The sequence below is a fragment of the Podarcis tiliguerta genome (assembly GCF_965153285.1).
Source record: "Podarcis tiliguerta genome assembly, chromosome: 1".
NCBI classification, from domain to species: domain Eukaryota; kingdom Metazoa; phylum Chordata; class Lepidosauria; order Squamata; family Lacertidae; genus Podarcis; species Podarcis tiliguerta.
In genome coordinates, this window is record NC_139534.1 from 1689583 (window position 1) to 1706531 (window position 16949).

Below are 16949 nucleotides of genomic sequence, written 5' to 3' on the forward strand. Positions count from 1 at the left end.
GAAAGGACAGAGCCTATTTTATCAGCTGCACGAGGTGCTCACCTAATTATGTATAGATATTAATATGCACACCCTGAGCACAGAAAGAAGAAGTATGTGGGAAGATTTCAGTGTCATGCTCTTCTGATTGTTCCATCAGTCAGGACCGGCCTGCCCATGAGGCAATCCTGCCTCAGGTGTCAGGATCCATAGGGGCAGCAGATCTCAATGTAGATAATGATTCCCCCCTTGTTTTTGATGTAGATCTTCACTCACTCTTCTTCCCTGGTGGGGAGGAGAGCGCCGTTTTGTGGTTCGCCTCAGGTGCCAAAATGTCTTGGACGGGCCCTGCCATCAACACAAGCATTTTGGCTTGGCAGACAGAACAATCCCTCTTCCGTCTCCCTGCACTGTTCCAGAGATTCTTCCTACCCCTCCAGATCATTTTTTGTGGTGTGGGGAAAGAAGGGGGGAAGACATCTTGCGCCAGTGGAAGTTTCAGCTGACCAGATTCATTATTTGAATCCCACCCTATGTGTACATACCATTTTTGGAAGCCAAGTTCAGAAGGTCCAGCAACACAAAAGATGAAGCAAAACATTTGCTCAGAATCTGAAGTTTTTTTGCTTATGCTTGCAGCTAACAAAGATATTGTGATGGGTGACATATGCAGGTCATGTCCTAACCAGATGATGACAAATCAACCCAAACTAAAATGTCATGTAGAGTTGTCATACTTTGGAATGAACCTTAATAAGAAGAGGTAATGGTGTGTATGTGGTGGGAAAGTCAAGAGAATAAGGGCTACTGTAAAATAGGATGAAGATCATGGCTTTGTTCTATATTGAATGGAAACTTCCACTTTCTCTCAGTTTCTTCCAAAGACATTTGAGACAGGTATTGTGCCATGCTATAGCATGTAGCTAAATAAATAATGAAAGAGTATCATGAGGTCATTAATCAAGTTTTGAAAGTACAAAATACAGAAAAAAAGATTTCATAAGAAAAGAAGGTGTACAAGAAAAAGTGGAAGATGAGTGAGAACATGCTGGGAAAGCCTCAGTTGTATAAAGTCTTTGAAGAATAATTTCCTGGACAACAGACTACAGGGTGGTCTTCCTGTTTCATGGTGAAGCCTTGCCTTGGACTGAGTGGAAAAGGTTCAAGATTCACTTCCACCTAAAAATTAAAGCAGCAGACATCTCCCCTAGCTGAAGGTGCAAGGTTTGATTAGTCGTATCCCCTATTGTGCTTGAAGCATTCATTTTGAACTGTATGGTAGCCCTGTGGTCCTAAATTCAGTATTCATTTGTGCTGTACATCATTTTGTGGCACACCCACTGCTATCTATTGAAATGCTAAGGTTGTGATTTTCTTACTCATATATTTTTTTTAATCTATAGTACATATATGCTCAAAATTTCTTACCTTGATTTTGACCTCATATTTTCAAAGGATTGTCACCTACCAATGTTGTTTTGTTTTGTTATTAGCCAAAAGAATGAGCAGCAGTTTTAACAGCAGTGGTTGGTTCACTGTAAACTACAATCCTAGCAGAATACCTAAAATCCCGCAGTTGGAGGCCGCAATGCCTCTGAATACCAGCTGCTGCAAAGTACAGGAGGGGAGAGGGGGCTCTTGAGCTCATGTTCTTCCCTGGTTTCCCACAGACCTCTGGCTAGACCTTGTGAGAACAGGATGCTGCCCTAGGTGGGCACTGGCCTGATCCAGCAGGCTCTTCTTATGTCCTTATATAAATCCTAGAAGTTTCTTAAAATTCCTGAACACTGTATAATTCTGTAAAGCTTCAACTGACAAACAGAATGTCAAAGTATAGTCATACATCGGGTTACAGACGCTCCAGCTTGCGTTTTTTCGGGTTTTGGACCGCCGAAACACAGAAGTACCAGAACAGGTTACTTCCAGGTTTCAGCGGTTGCGCATGTGCAGAAGTGCTAAATCACGCTTTGCGCATGCGCAGATGTGCCGAATCACAACTCACACGTGAGCAGGTGCGCCGCTGCGGGTTGCGGATGCTGCGAGTTGGGAACATGCATCCCGCACAGATCTCGTTTGCAACCCGAGCGTCGACTGTAAATGGAACGTTGCCATGCGCCCACAGGCAATACACTCACTACAATGTTGCCACTTTAAGGAACCCTATACAGTGCAAATTTCAGTACAAAGAAACTTCACAATTAGGCTATGTCAACCAGATGCCTTTGGTATAAAAAGTATGGTGATAATTATACAGTATAAGCAAAAAAAAAAAAGTTTTACTGTTCAGAGATCTTTCTCTCTTTTAGATGAAGAAATGCAGCATCTGCCACTGAAATAATGTGCCAATTATTGAAGCATATAATGTATCCTCTTGGGAACAGTGAGACTGCTTTATTTATTCTTAGCCAACTGTGAAGATAAACAAACTTCAGTAAAAGAAGTATTTACAAAATTCCATCTACTTAGAAAGCTCATATATCAGTGGGATTTTCTACAACGTCACTAACAGCATTTGAAAACACTGAAATCATATGTCCTACCCAAAAAGCACATAACCGGTCCTGTGAAAATGGGGCCTATCTTCTGCTGCTTTCTTGGGGACAGGCAAGATTTCTCTGACATTTATGAGAATGAGTTATTGCTTACCTCTATTAACCTTTTAAGGCTGTCAAAGTCCCCTCCCTTTGCTTGCTTTTTTAAAACTGAGATGGCACAAGGCTCTCTCTGAAGCTCCTGGCTGGCTACCTAGAATGCCTTAGTGAAGCTTCCACCTGCCTAACATGATGGTTGAAAAGGAAACTTTTGAAATGTTCCGCTCATTTAGGGTATATGAAACTGAAAACGACCATCACAGCAGCAAAAGGATAAAAGGAGATAAGGGTAGACATGATTGGAGGTGAGGGGAGGGATCCTTGATAGAGATAATGGAGTGCAGTTGTTAGAGGTTTAGGCCCACTCTCACCCAAATCAGAGCTATACTCACCCCTGAACAGTCTTGAAATCTGGTCTTGGAGACCTTGTTCCCAGTAAAGAAGGAACCCTCTGTTTGAGTCAACTCTCATAAGAATGCAGATAAGGATCAAATGATGAAATAGTGATCCTTCATACAAAAAAATAGTAGCAGAGCACTTAGAAAATTAGGTATCAGGGAGAAGGTTTTCAAAAACCTAGGCTTTTCCATGACATTCTGGAGGACTGGGCCATTGTTTCCGGAGATTCTATCCTTTGGAATTTCTATTCAATGGAGTATTGAGGAGAGGACCAGCTCAGTACATTTTGGCAGCTGAGGCAAAGTGCAAAATGGCGCTCCCCTTCCCTGCCAGGGAAGAAGAGGTGAGTGGCGATCTACATCAGGAACAAGGAGGGAATAAAGATCTGCATCAAGAGCTGCTGGCCCTGTAGATCCTGATGACCTAGGCCAGAGATGTTCAACCTTTTTGAGTCCATGGCTCCCTTGACCATGGACCAACCACATTCTTTCTGAAGCACCCCTATGGGGCTCAGGAGCCCAGTTATGTCACCCGTGCAGAGCTGGCAGCTTTTCACCCTTTTTCAAACACCCTCCCTTGCAGAGTCACTTCACTTTGCCTCATGGATGGGCCAGCCCTGATTAAGGGCCTCATGTGTTATTTATGTTCCTCCCGAACATGTGTTATTGTTACACATTCCACCAGGAGGGCATTATCTACAAGCTGTCTTTCTTGGGCTCCATGATCACTACAGATGGTGACAGCAGTCACAAAATTAAAAGACGCCTGCTTCTTGGGAGAAAAGCAATGACAAACCTAGACAGCATCTTAAAAAGCAGAGAAATCACCTTGCCAACAAATGTCCGTATAATAAAAGCCATGGTTTCCCCAGTAGTGATGTATGGAAGTGAGAGCTGGACCATAAAGAAGGCTGATCGCCAAAGAATTGATGCTTTTGAATTATGGTGCTGGAGGAAACTCTTGAGAGTCCCATGGACTGCAAGAAGATCAAACCTATCCATTCTGAAGGAAATCAGGCCTGAGTGCTCACTGGAAGGACAGATCCTGAAGCTGAGGCTCCAAGACTTTGGCCACCTCATGAGAAGACTCCCTGGAAAAGACCCTGATGCTGGGAAAGATGGAGGGCACAAGGAGAAGGGAACGACAGAGGACGAGATGGTTGGACAGTGTTTTCGAAGCTACCAGCATGAGTTTGACCAAACTGTGATGGGCAGTGGAAGACAGGAGCCGCTGGCGTGCTGTGGTCCAGGGGCTCACGAAGAGTTGGACACGACTAAACGACTAAACAACAACAACAACAACAAGCTGTCTTCAGTTTTTTATTATGAGACCAACATCAGGCAACTGACTTTCTTCTTTGGCTCACCATTTCTATCTTCAGGTTTTCCACCAGCTCTGGTGGTGACTCTTAGCCAACATACAAAAACATCTTATCCCACCGCCACATCCTACCTACTTTCTCAAATTGCCATGTAAGGGAGCTGAGGAGCTAACTGATAACTCACCACTGGCAGGTGGTGAGGATGGCTTTCTCCTGCTGAAGATTCATTTTGAAAGTGAATTTGGAATGTCTGGGCACTTTTGTTTAGTGAAGCATGCTTTTAGATGCTCCCTGATGTCTTGGTCCTGTGAAAGGTATGTGAGCAGACTTTCTCAGCAACTTAAATGAACTGACCTGGTGCTTACTGCCAAGAGAGAGAGAGACTGTCATAAGAAATCACATGGAAAACTGTAATTAGCATGTAGCATAACAATTGTATCACAAGCAAAGGAGACAAAATACAAGGAGCGAGAGGGGCAAACATGCTGAAGTCTTTGAGAGTCTTGCCTTTTATAGCAATGGCAGGATAATCTTGTTTTGAATGGCTAGAGTCCCTTTGCCAGTGCTGATGCGTTAATTGTATTTCTATACATACATAAACTGCACTTGTGCACTGATGAGACGAGCCAGAGAATAAGCATGAAGGCCAGAAGTGTGCTAACTGGTTTATAAAATAGCTAAATCATTGCAAGATGTTTGTCCCAAGGACCTTATATTGTTAGGACTATAAAGAGCACTTTGTTTTATGGCAAGGAAAATTTCTAGAGGGATATTGGCGGTGTTATGTAGGGTTGTGTTTCCTCGGGGACTCAGAGGCAATTTGCTTTATGGAATGGATGGAAGGACTTTGAACAATGTAATTTACCCTGTCTGTTTTTAATGCCTCTTGGTTAAAGGAATGTGTTCTTTCTAAAACAGTGAAAAGTGCAGAATAAATACCCAAAGAGTAGTGACAAAAAAGGAGGGAAACACTGAAGGCTTGAATGTCAAAAGACCTGAATCATAAGATCTCGGTTAGAGCATAGGGTCTGCTTGGTTCTCAATACACCTACACCCTCACTTGCCAAGTGCCATCACTGCCCAGGACCACAGAAGGCAGATGGGGCTGCACTCTCTCCTCCTCATATTGCCTGAATCCTTCATCCCCAAGGAGCCAGCAAAGGTTCCTTGTGGCTTGTCACAGAGGTGTACAAAAGTATAGCATGGCTGGGGAAAGTGGATAGAGAAAAGTTCTTTCTCTCTCTCATAATACATAAGAACTAAATGACAACAACAACAATAATAATAATATATAAGAACATAATACATACATAATAGTACAATAGACCACCAATGAACCTGAATGCTGGAGGATTCAAGACATACAAAATAATGGACTTCTCCACACAGGGAACAGTTAAATTTTGGAATTCACTCCCTCAAGAAGCCACCGACTTGGATGGCTTAAAATGAGGAATAGACCAGTTCATGTCTACTCACCACAAGGGTCATTTTCCAGTTCCACTGTTGGACACAGTCTGCCTCTGTGTGCCAGTTGCTGGGGAGAATGCTGTTGCACTCAGGGCCTGCTTCTGGGCTTCCAAGAATGCCCACTATGAGAACAAAATGCTGGCTGAGGGGCCTCCCTCAGCGCAAGTCTTATTTCTTGCAGTGCTGTTGCATCTGCCGCTACTATAAGTGAGATGGAATTCCCTCTGACCCTCTACTGGCAGAAGTACCAGCCACAGATTCCATGTTTGTTACAAATCGCAAATGGATTTCCTCATTTTGTGCATGAAGAAGTGTGGAAGGCACAGGGAGCGTTATCTGCAACCCACTTTGCTGTTGAATCTGAAATCTGCTTCTGCCCCTGTCCTTTGCAGGATCATTGAGGCTGGCAGTGTGGGCACCTTGACTGTAAATGTCTCCTCCCTTCTCACTTACCCCTCCCACTCCTGCCCATCATCCGGACAGGCAGTAATAAACTACACTCTTATTATGTGCTCCTCAAATGTGCGATTTTCATGCAATTCTGGACATTCCTGCTTATTGGGGCCAATTCTTACCGTATATTCCACAGCACTATAAAGGCATATCCCAAATATATTTTCTTCTTCTTCCATTTTAATGTACCAGTTGGCTAGTGAGTACAGGCAGAGCTTATGAATGGAGAGGGAAATGAAAGGGCCTAGATAAAAATTTTCAACTATATTAACATTTTTCTTATATTTACTTCATACAGGGGCTATTTCACTTTGTGTAATTACAGGCTTCACTAGCTTCAAGGAAATCAAATCTGTTACCAGCTCCAGCAGGAACCTTCAGAAAGTCAGTCCAATAAATTGAAAACATATATAATTTTTATTCTCTGGTTTGGTTTTTTAAGAAAAAAATGCTTGAGTTTAATTATAGAGTTACTATAAAGAAAATATGTATACCAACAAAAGTTTATGAAATGGACCTCTATGAATTATATGAATTCCTGAACAAAGGTAACATCTCTCAAACAGAAATATATTAAACTGTTATGCAAAAGAAAAGAGACAGAGAATGTCAGGTTCTGGTTTATGTACCTTTTGTGACATTTCACAAACCCTCCATGCCTGGATTTTCATTCCAAAAACCTGTTACTATAATTAGGGTCACTCTTTTTAATAATTTCAGTATAAGAAGTGCTTTACAGTTCTTTTCTCAGAGTAGCTTTGGATGCCATATCGCAAAAAAGAGCAAGGTCAGGGATGGGAAATGGCACACACATAAGATTCGCAATCTCCACATCGTCACCTTTGCTGCATTAGCCACACATCCGCAGAAAAATGGGATGCAAACATAAAATTGCACCAGTCAACATTATTTAGTGCTGGCATTTCTTCCCCATCTTTCTAAATAAACAGAAGTGGCTTGCACATAAACAATAACAATCAAACAGTAATAAATATCTACCAATGCAATCCTATGGGGAGGCGCTCAAGATGCTCTCTCCTGATCTTTCCACCAGTGCCAGCATTTCAGCCCCCTCTCCCCCCCCCCCTGCACTGTTCTGGATGCTTCTCCTGGCACACACAAGCCCTAGGGGGGTGCGCAGGGAGGAGGGGGGACCCATTGTGCAAGGGAAGTTATTTTGCAGGGCCAGTTGAATCCCACCCATGGAGGAAAGCTTTTGTCCGCCACAGGGCAGAGAGGAAGCTCTGTGGGTGGAGCAGGAGGTCAACCCTTCTTGCTGCTGCAGAAACTTCTGTGGCAGCCCTCCAAAAAATGCTCTGAGCTCAGGCCCTGGTCAAGTCTGGTACCAGTTTTTTATGTTTATTATACCATCAGGCTGCAGAGCAGAGGGGGGAGAGAGAAGCAGGGACCATGCCATTGGCTTTGCTTAAGAGAGCAGCTGCCTTTGGCTCTCCCTCAATTCCTAGCAGTGGCCATTCTGTCAGATTGCAACAGAGGGGCAGATGCGAACAAACAGGGCAGTAGCATCACACCTGTTAAAAGGCTACTGGCTCCTCTTCTCCCTGAATACTTTTCATTCCATCTCAGCAGGTCATTATAAGAATTCTGTAACTAGCGGCTTTGTGTGCTTTCCTCCCTCTTCCCACCCCACCTCCAGTTTTCTTTCGTGTTGTGTTTTTTAGGCAGGCTGGGTCTGCTGTTGTTGCTGCTGACTTCTATGCTGCTTTTCGGCAAAAGGATGGGGTAAAAAAATGCTTTCAATAAATAAAAATATTAAGAATTGGCAAGCCTAGTATGGCAACAGGGCTTCAGAACACCAACACTAGTAAATGGGGCCTAAATATCCTTGTTTTGTTTCTCCAAGATCATTTCTGGACCTTCTGTATGTACTTTACAAGAAACTGCTGAATGTAAAGTGGGACTAGGAAGCACTAGCCTGGAGACCAAATCCTTGCCATTGTGCATTTTCTGTATATCTGAAGCTCCCTCAGCTCCAAGCAAGCACTGCATTGATTCAGCCATATAACTCCAATTTGCAAGGTCAAGATAAATAGAAAGTGCACTTGAAAGAAACAGAACATATCCAAGTTGAATTCCAAAGAAGTCAGTAAGTTGTCGCTCACAATGCTAGACGTAGCCATGTGTGCTACTGAAATCATCTCTGCCCATCCTATTTGACTGCAGGCTTTCAATTTTTGGTAGGTGCCTGCCCGTAGTCTCTTTTCTGAACTGTTCCAACCCAGCATTTCTTTCCCTTACCCTCCATTCGCAGTTCCATCTGATTTACTGATCTATTACCCATTTATATTAGGAACTTCTTCAGGGTGAAATTGAAGCTTGTCTCCATGAGAGGCAATAAAAAGCAACACAGTCAAGAATCACTGTAAGGTGATATTTTACTCCTTTAGCCCATTAAACAATAGATAAAACACTAGAGAAGTGAAATCACAGCAGTGATGTGATCTAAAAAATCACAAAAAACCTTATATCCTTTTATTGTGGAGGAAAAGGCAACAGGGGAGAGGGGCACCATTCCTTTCCTTACTCACAACCTCTTGCCTTTTTGTGACAGAAGGCCCACCCACAATTCCATTTATCCTGTTGTTTTCAAGTGATTTCAAGTTATGGGTCCAAGTGTTGTTTCTTACTATCTTGCTTCTTTCCCTCAAAAACCCAACTGATGTTTGTTTTGATTCAGCGGTAAAAAGCGGGTTTTCCTGAGGAAAGTGGCAGGACAAAAAGAAAAAACCTCTCATATCCATGACTTGAAATCACGGGACAAACGGAAGTGTGGATGGCCCTTTACTGTGGGGGGTGTTTGGTTCCAGCCCCACTCCTTCCACACTTCTGGAGTGGCAACCTCACCCTCCAGCCCAGGGTAGCCAATATGCTGCTTGACTACAACTCCCATCAGCCCCAGACAGCATGGTCAAGAGCCATGGATGATGGGAACTGTAGTCCAATCATACTGCAGGTATCTGGTTGCCTGAAACCAAAATTTTCCAGCTTCCAAGCTTCCATTCATTCCAAATCACATCCACTGGAACACTCTTGGCCCTACACCATCTGTGCTTGCAAGTCCTATTGTATTAAATATATTTTAACAGTGGTTTAGCTAAATTGATTCTGAAGCCAGTTAGAAATCATCTCCAGAATACAGAGGCCTTTTCTATCATCCTATCCGTCACAGTCCAAACTGTGTCATTCCAAGACAAGAACATGAGATAGCACAGAAGGAGACACACACACACACACACACACACATTTTCTGACTTTTCCTCTTCTCCTTTTAGACAAATATTGGGGGGAAAGGGACGGGTTACATGTCTGGAATATTTCAGATATGTACTATATAGCTGAGCTGTAAAAGGAGAAGTTTCTGATGGAGCTGACCTTTTTGCTCCTTTCCTCCGCCTTCTCCTGGAAACTTTTGCCACCAGTCAGATACGCAGCATTTATGTTTCGTGACTGACAATTATCTCATAATGAAAAACAAGTCACAATTAATAAAGCTCAAAACTAATACCTGCTAAATTCATTTAATGATTTAATGAACTAGGGGAGAGCGTTATGGGGGGGGGGCAGAGTAGAAATTTAAGAGCAAAGGGATTCCATTTCCAGTTAGAACTTAAAATCATTCTTGAGTCTTCGTTGAGGCTCCAAAAGCAGGGGACGCTCCCTACTTTTAGAAAGGAACACCTCAAAGCCCAGCTAAGATCCATCTAGGGTTGAATTGTTGACCTTTTGGTTGCAGCGGCTCACCTGGTGGGCTGGGGGAAATCACATTTGAAGCCTTGTTGCTCTGGATCCATTATGCCTGCATATGCACACACAGAGTCAGTACTAAGTCGTGTGTGTGTGTGCCTATCGCATGCAGGGAGAACTATCACGATAGGCACACACGCTACTTAATCCTGACTCTGTGCATACGCAGGCATAAGAGAGCCAGAATAGCAAGTCTTCAATTGTGGGATCAAATGTGTGCCCCGTTTCTCCTAATTGCACCCACCTTCCCCTCCATACAACTGAGCCAAGCAGAAATGAAAACGAGAAGCCTTCCAGCCTCTTTTTCCTCTTGGCAGGAGGGAGGAGGTGGTGGGGTACCAGGTGTCTTCCCTGAAGCTGGCAGGGAAGAAGGAGCCATCTGGCTACCACGGTTTCTTACTCGGTTTACAAGGCCAGCCAAAAATTGTAAATCCCTGTGTAGTTTAGGGTTTTCAAATATTTGCACCAATAATTATTTAACCGGCTTCCCCCTGTAGCCCAACCTAAGAATATTTTATTTAAAGGGCAGGTGTGGTTGCAAACTCTGGGTGGAAGCAGATCTGGGTGTTGTGGGAGAGGGGCATCCCATGGGCCGCCATTAGGCTATGCTATTCCACACACAGACTCACAAGAGGAAGCAATTCCATAACTCAACAGTGGTGCCCCGGAAGTAGGCTGCATTTCGCTGTGTGTTTACCACAACTAATCCCTTTTGATGTCTAACAGCTTTAGAAATAACTTTGTACGAAGCCCAGAATCCTGTTGTGCTGCTAAAGGTTTAGTTTTTTTGAGATCCAAAACCAATCCTTGAATGAGTGTGATTTCAACAGTTTTGGCTCACTTTTTAAATATGGTTTGCCTGTAGAAGTTACTCTGCAAATCAAACAGAGGCCCTTTAAAAATAATAATAAACTTAGAAATTTATAGTGGTTCTCACAAGAAAACTGCCCAGATATGCTGATGTAGAAATAAAAAACAGAGCTGTTATTTTGGTAAGAAAATCTTAAAATTCCATTCACACCTTGTAATGCTTGGGCCAAATGATAAGAAGCACAAGGCAGGAAAACTCCCAAAGCTCATCTAGTCCATCGCCTTCCCTAAGGCAATAACCTCTGTACAATGATAACAGACTCATAATTATCTCAAAGCAGAGATTTTTTTTGGGGTGGAACCAATCCATATGAGAAAGCCACAGATGGTACTGCAGAAGGAAAATAAGCAAAACAAACTCTAGCAAAGAGTATAATACTGAAGTATAGCCATCGCAGGCCTCTCTACATGTTGCTGAACTACAACTGCCATCACTGCCAATGGCCAGAGATTATGGGAGTTGTAGTTCAGTAATATCTGGAGTGCAAAAGGCTCCACATCTCTCTGGACCTAGAAGAATAGGAGGCTCCTTCCTCTACCTGCTTGCATAGTACCACCTTGGGACCTAATAAAAGCCTGCATGCCCCTCCCCCAACGATCCTGCTGGTAGAAAGGTAGCTATTTGTTTGTTTTTAAATAGAACGTGTTTTATTTATAATTTTTATAATTTATACAAAATACAATTACATAAAATGACAGGAACATAATGAAATATTGTTGAAGCAGAAAAACATAGAATCATAGACTCCTGGAGCTGGAAGGGACCCCAAGGGCTATCTTTCGAGTGCAGCCCCCTGCAACGCAGGAATCTCAGCTAAAGCATCCATGACTGATGGCCATCCAACCTCTGCTTAGAAACCTCCAAGGAAGGAGAGTCCAGAGCCTCCCGAGGGAGATCAACCATCCATGTAAACAGCACTTATTTGACCCCAGCTATTTCACATGGAGGGGGAAACCTACAAATACAGTCCAAAAGGTGCACAGAGAGTTCTGTAATATGGGATAATTTTAAAAAGCAAGTAGTCCTCACTGAACCTGGTTCAAAAAGATCTTGTCATCTGGAGGAGCCCTGGCTGGCTAGATAAAATACTCTTACCTGGGAGTAAGGCCCACTGAACTCAGTGCGGCTTTCTTCTGAGTATATACTTAGTTATTTACTAGATGCAAGTCAGCAGCACCAGACGACCCCACTCGGTTAGGATTTCACCCAGCGCCTTGCAGAGCCGGGGTGACGCTGCCGATGGGCCCTGCGCCCCTTGGCAACATCCAAAGACCCTTGCAGAGTCAGGCCCAGCACTGGTGGCAGCAACAAGCAGCTCCAGCTCACCCAGCCCTATCCATTGCCACCCCAACACCACACTTAAACCCTGGGGGTTTGGATCGTGGACTCTACTGATCAAAACGGGAGCCTCAGTGATCGCACTCTCCCTCTGGAAACAAAGCAGGAAAATGCTCCAAGAAAATGCATGTGGCAAAAAGGAGCGCTAGGTGGGCTGCCCCCTTGCCCATTTGTGATTGGCCAAGCAGATCAGGATGTTTTAAAAAACAAAATGGATTTTCTTTCTTCACTTCTCACTTCCCTCTGTGGCCCCCTAGCCTCATGCCTTGGGCCCCCATTTACGTGATTTTCACCTGTGGTCCCCTTGGAATATCCTGTGGGGCCCCAGAGGGCATATGGCCCCCAGTTGGGCAACACTGCTCTACGGGAGCTGCCTCATCATCCAATTCACATGTCTCACTTTACAACAGGCATAGGCAAACTTGGCCCACCAGATGTTTTGGGACTACAATTCCCATGATTCCTAGCTAACAGGACCAGTGGTCAGGGATGATGGGAACTGTAGTCCCAAAACATCTGGAGGGCCGAGTTTGCCTGCGCCTGCTTTACAGGTACTAGTGCTTACAAAGGCCTTCTGCACAAGCTCCAGAATCGTATTTAGAAATGAATATTCTTTTGATTAAATTTCTAGGAGTGCTGGCCTTTCCATTAGGCTGAGTGAGGCGGGCACCTCAGGTGCAACTGCTGGGCGGGAAGTGGCAGGGTTAGGGCCATCTTTAGCATATGCGGCGCTGGGGTGCAAAGATCCGCACGGCGCCCCCAATTTTTTTTGGGAGGGGGCAGCTCAAAGTTGTTTAGCTTTTAAGGAGGGGAACAGCGAAAACTGCTAACATGGAGAAAAAAACAAGCAGCAGCAATAACTCTGTCTTTCCGTTTTTGCGATCATGCAAAAATGAAAGACATCACTAGGGGGCACCGCCGGATACATTGATTCTGGAGGTCTTCTGCAAAGGAGAATGGAAATGACCCATCGACTGCAATCACCTGGGTGTTGCGGTTAAGAGCTTAGGTGGCTTCAGCGCCCCTCAGAATTTGGCACCTGGGTGCACTGCACCCCTTGCATCCCTGGGTAAAGATGGCCCCGGGCAGAGTGTGTGAGGGCACAGCTATGCCTGCCACACATTCAGCCCTGCTGCACCTAAGGTAGCCTGCTACTCTCTTAACTGATGGAGAGAAGCCAGCACAGAAGTGAAATTCAAAGGTCAGTTTGGTTGGCTTCCCAGTGTGGTCTTGGGTGTGTGCATGTCCCGTCTGGCCGCTCGTCCCAGGCACCAAATGTCTTCAACCAGCCCTGATTCCTAGGTAGAGAACAAAGTCATGGCTGTGCCCCTGTGTCTGTCAGAACTCTGGCTCAAGTATATGTTGCAGGTAGAAAAGCACCTTCTGTTTTAAGCACAAGCTGGAATAAATCTTTCTGAAAATTATGTTCAGGATTTCTGGCCAGCTGGCGCAGGAAAAAAAAAAGTCTCATAAAGGCCTTTCTGAATTCCCTTGTAAAACAATATTTTCAAATTTATTCTCCTTTTCTTTTTAATAAAAAGCTATCTTGCATTCCCCCAAAATCAAATTTAAATATACAACAATAAAACAGGCATTAGTCTCCCTGTCAAAAATTGCAATCATATCTTCCTCAGGTGAAACATACGGAGTCCGCCCTAAGGCTAGAGTGAGCAAGGCTACAGTTGCCCATAATGTTCAGCAGGAAAGTCAGGAGAAATTTATCTATGGTGACACAATCTATATTGCACTGGCAAAAGCACACCGCAGAGCCACTCAGAATATTTTAGATAATGCCTTGATGTAATTGATAGCATTAAAGCCGTACGTCTCTTTCACTATTCGGGTACAATGATGGGGGAAATGCCAATAAGATTACCTGCCTCTTCGTTCATCTTGGATAGAAGCAGGAGAGCTCTTGCAAGCAAACCCATTCACACACATATGCAGGGTGCCATGATGGAGATTCGCATTTAAACCTCTCTCTCCTCTCAGCCAAGTGCCTCGGCCAAGTGCTGTGATGGGGCAATTTCTCCATGCAGCATCAGGGTGGTGAGGAAATCGCTGTCTCTGCCCTTCAGAGATCTGCTGCTGAAGGATGCTGAGGAAGGCGGGGGCTGGGGGGGCAGTTAAAAGGGCTTTGTGGGCCAGAGGCATCCAATGTGTCCACTCTATGGTTCCCTATAGCATTCCATGTATATTGCTGTATATTACCTTAAAAAATACTCTGAAAAAACCAAATACAGTAATCCCTCATCTTACATGGGGGTTTGGTTCCAAAGATTCCAGGTTTACGTGAAAATTGTGTACAGTCAAGTTCTTGGAGCCACCACTTGGCTAGTGGGTTAGGGGGAGAAAGAGAGCGTCCCCAGCAGTCTCAGAGTCTGTATGCTGAGTGGGCTTTGCCCAGCAAGCAGCCAAAGTGCTTAAAATCTCTTTTTGCACTGGGTAACCCCATGCAAAAAGAGTTTTTAAGCTTTCTACCTTGTTTGGGACATAACTTGAGCAATTTCAACCAGCCCATCTTCAACCATCTTCAAATCAACTGCTGCTAAGATGAGGGATTACTGTAAATAAAAAAGATGAAGTATAATTTTCTACATAGAAAAGGGCAAGGAAACCCAAGCACACACGAGTACGTCAGAGTTGTTGTGATGAAGACAGCTTCTCCTATGAAAAATCTCTGGTAGTGGGGCTGAGCTAAATGTACTGGACTAACAGAGTACTTGTTGGTTGGCAAGGAAAAAAGAAAACATAGAAAGAATTCCCTGGATGCCAAGATCCAGGTATGGGAGAAGTATTCTTTGGTGAGAACCCCAGCAGAGATTTAAAATCACAAAACATGAAGCAAAGTAAAACATGGAAAGATAGGCTGTTAGACCTTTAAAATATGACCTTGTCAGTTTCAAAACTTCCCTCTTCCCCTAGCATAGAAAAAGGCCACATGTTTGGTATGTTTAAAATTGTTTACTTACAAACTCTCTAAAGATTAAATTCATGTGTTTTCCCATACAGCAGCCAGAAAACACAGGCAGTACAATTTGGCTCAGTGGTGCTATAGCCATGCAGTCTGAACTGGAGCAACAAACTCATATCTTCCCACGTTGAGCTTCTCAGGTAGACTGAAGGGGAACAAAGACCTTTCTTCCCAAGGTGAGGGGGAGTGACCTAGCTTACGCTATGGCATTAAGCCCTTGATGCATAATTTAGACTTAAGCATATTGGTTATATCACAGTACAGTGGTACCTCAGGTTACAGATGCTTCAGGTTACAGACACTTCAGGTTACAGACTCCGCTAACCCAGAACTAGTACCTCGGGTTAAGAACGTTGCTTCAGGATGAGAACAGAAATCGTGTAGCGGCAGTGCAGTGGCCGCAGGAGGCCCCCTTAGCTAAAGTGGTACCTCAGGTTAAGAACAGTTTCAGGTTAAGAATGGACCTCCAGAATGAATTAAGTTCTTAACCCGAGGTACCACTGTACTAGCCCAAGCTTAGTGTTTACTCAGAAGTAAGTCCTGCTAAATTAAATGGAACTCATAGGCACTCACTCTTGCCCATTCTTATTGATGTGAAAATCACACATCCCCTTAAACTCTCTAAATGTACAATGCAACAGAAAGTGAAAATATCAATGAAAATAGGAAGGAATGTTTGATGCATGAGTGCTACAGCAGCTATCATGACAATGTTATATTACTAGGCACCTTTATATCAAACGACATGTGCAGTAGATCGAACAATATTTTATTACTCGCCTCTTCAGAGCTTTCTATTTCTGAGCATTTGATAAAATTCTGAATGCCTCAGCTTTTCAAGGGGAACAAAAATATTCCAAGGTGCCTTTACTTCTAAAGGCAGTGACTCTCAGCTAGGCTAGCAATCTGGGGAAAATGTCACAGTATGTTCAAGCAGCTAAGCGATTTCCCCTTCCCCTTCCCCCAACATTGTGTAAACGTGTGTGATGAGAACAGCAAGGTTTTGCTCCAGAGGTTGACACTTAATGCAATTGTGGAACTCTGATCTCCAGGGAACAAAAGATGCAAACTGCTATTGTCCCAAAGGACCATAAAGGAGCTCTTTCAGCTATAGCTAATGTCAGTCAGCTCAGGGAGCAAGTCCCAAACGCATTGCTAAAGTGGGTGTCCTTGCCAAACAACATGCTACTATGTACTGCTAGTGAATGAGTTGACTGGGTCAGTCTCCCTTTGAAAATGCTTCATCTTAGAATGAAAGCCACCAGGTGCATTTTTACAGCTCTTTGAAATGGAATACCAGCTACTGAAGATTTGCGTGTTCAGGCCCAGAGAACTAAATAAAGACACATTTGACTCAAATTTTAGTTTTGGTTTTTGGCAGAATTTAGGCCACAACTTTATTGATTACAGAAAAGTGAGTGGTTGCCTAGGCTCTGGTTCAACTAGCTCCCTACCCCCTTGCAGGTTCCGGATCCCCGTTCACAACCTGAAAAGAACGCAACCTGCATCTGCACACAGGCGGGTCACAATTCGTCGTTTCTGTGCATGCGCGTGATGTCATTTTGCTCGTCTGCTCATGCATGAGCGGTGAAACCCGGAAGTAACCCTTTCCAGTACTTCCGGATTGCCACGGGACGCAACCTGAAAATGCACAACCTGAAGCAAACGTAACATGAGGTATGACTGTACATGATTTTTTCCAGGTTTAGCAAAAGAGCTTGTTTTTATCATGATGGTGCATGCATAGCACATCCCTATCAATCTCATCAGATATGCATGTATTAGAAG

At 43.9% G+C, this 16949-nt stretch overlaps 1 protein-coding gene across 5 annotated transcripts in view; it reads right to left on the reverse strand.

The window, feature by feature from the left end:
* The window catches only part of ERBB4 (erb-b2 receptor tyrosine kinase 4), a 757628-nt gene that overhangs the window by 481590 nt on the left and 259089 nt on the right, over nucleotides 1-16949 (reverse strand). The window contains exon 1 of one of the 5 annotated variants that reach the window (XM_083399760.1): nucleotides 7213-7233. The exons of the other annotated variants lie outside the window; for them this stretch is intronic. The gene's annotated coding sequence lies outside the window, so the exon portion shown is untranslated. Of the gene's footprint in view, nucleotides 1-7212; nucleotides 7234-16949 lie in introns of those variants that run through there. 5 annotated transcript variants of the gene reach the window in all.